The sequence below is a fragment of the Amblyomma mixtum genome, chromosome 6 (assembly GCF_055824585.1).
Source record: "Amblyomma mixtum isolate Tamu chromosome 6, ASM5582458v1, whole genome shotgun sequence".
In the NCBI taxonomy this organism is placed as follows: Eukaryota; Metazoa; Arthropoda; class Arachnida; order Ixodida; family Ixodidae; genus Amblyomma; species Amblyomma mixtum.
Genome location: NC_143017.1, coordinates 112713744 through 112715900, shown reverse-complemented (window position 1 = coordinate 112715900; position 2157 = coordinate 112713744).

Sequence of the window (2157 nt, the reverse complement as noted above, 5' to 3'; positions counted from 1 at the left end):
CTTTTTATTGCTTGCCTAGCAGTTGCGCATACCGTTCAGCAAATGATTCCAAAAGGTCAGAATCGCAATGGACCCGAAAATAAACCTCGTAACCGCTTTTAGGAGGTAAAATATCTGCAGAAGGCGCTCAAAGTGACCACAGAGGAATAAAATGCTTTTTTCCAAGTTATTTCAAGATATTTCTCAATGTAGACATACTAGACGTACGACAGACGAAAATGTCTAGGCACGCGGACCACAGTTATGCTAACCCTTATTTTGCCGCGTCTAAAAGCCAAAGTGGTTCACGTGGTTCCCTTTCTGTATACTATTTCATGATTGACACTGACTGACTCCTTTCTTCAAGGAACTGAAGACAGATTCACACAGAAATCTTTTGGCGTCACTTCTTCCATAAGTAGCCTTCTGCAAGCGACGAATAAGTTTGCATAGTGAGTGAGTAATTTAAAGTTGATTCCGATAGATTTCTAGCTACGACGTTTAAATAAAAAAAAACCATCAGAGCAAGAGAAATCTCGCGGTTGTTACGGCTGATTTCACTGGTCACAAGTGAGCGGCCTGGTACAATTGACATCGACTTCTCTACGATTATGATGGGCTTATCTGCTAAACCTGTGAACTGCTGCTCATGTGAAAAGGCTTTTTGAAAGCGCACAATTACATTTATTTATTTATTTATTTATTTATTTATTTATTTATTTATTTATTTATTTATTTATTTATTTATTTATTTATTTATTTATTTATTTATTTATTTATTTATTTATTTATTTATTTATTTATTTATTTATTTATTTATTTATTTTGTAAAGAGGAAGATGAGCAGCGGCGGCAGCCGCACCGCTAGCGCGCGGCGCGAGATCCCAGGCTGGATGACCGAAGCTCGGACCGGCATTTTGGCTAGCTGTCGTTAAGCTATTTCCCCGGAAATCCTGCTACAATTTATTTATTTATTTACGAATGCTGGAATCTCACAACGAATTTTAGCAGCCTGGGAACATGAATACAAAAAAAAAAATAGCAGCTAAGACAAACCATATGCTATGAAGGACTTCGCGGATGCTTCTTCCTCTTGCTGAGCAGAAGATCGATATCAACCGAGCTCAACTGAATCACTGAATATTTTTTTCATGGGACGAGCACACACTCCTGTTTTTAACTGTCTGTGGAGTGAAAAAAGAAACCAAATGCAATTTTAACCGTTCTTTTGGTTCTCTGTTGACTCCTATAGATATCGGGACACCATCGGTATTGTTTCGAAGAATCGCCATGTGGACTACAGTTTTGTGTTGGATTCGTTTCTTTTTTTACATCTGCTTACTGTATATATTTTGCATATGAAAGTTCTGTTTTGTGGCCTCCCAATGCTTTGGGTTGTATTACAGAAGGGCTTTAGAGGTGCACTAATCCTTTTCTTCGATAACCATCTTTTTACTGCTTTTTATTTTGCACACTCAGACCGGTATGAAACGGAAACAGCGCATATCGACAAAACAAAATATTTTACCTGCCTACTTTGCACTACAGTACACAACTAGGCTGACTCAAGTTTCTGGTTAAAAGGTCTGGCGAAGTACATATTCATCAGCCGGTTCTCAACCGTTTCCTCGCAGCAAAGCAGAAGAGTAAGGCATATGAATGTTCGCGTTTTATTCCTGCCTGACTACAGACTTTGTTCTCCTGTCCTATCCCTTGCAGTTGCCTGCAAAAATTGTCTACGGAAGATTGTTTCTTGTAGAAATAGGTGCACGTAAATAATGTGGGTTGTGTAATATTGCACATATAAATTTTCACAAAATTTATGCGCTGAACCTGGTTGTGCATATAAATTCGTTTTGAAACAAGAAACTTTTTCCTCCTTTTTCTTTCTTTTTCGGCACCGTGTGAAACGGGAGACCTTAGGGCGTTATCATGAGCTTTGGACCCCCTCATGGAGAGTTCTGCTTGCGTCTATAGCTATATGATGATGGGAAACGCTGTGTAATGCTTTTATAACATCAGCTTCGCAAGCACCTTTATCTATGCCTCTTTAGTTCACTGTGCCACTCGCGAAGTCTGTCCTTGCTCCCCTGCTCTACCGTCCAGGAAGAGATTCTGCGCGAGCACTAAAACGGATAAGCTATCTATGCTAAAAGCCCTACACGGTTTCAGAGATAA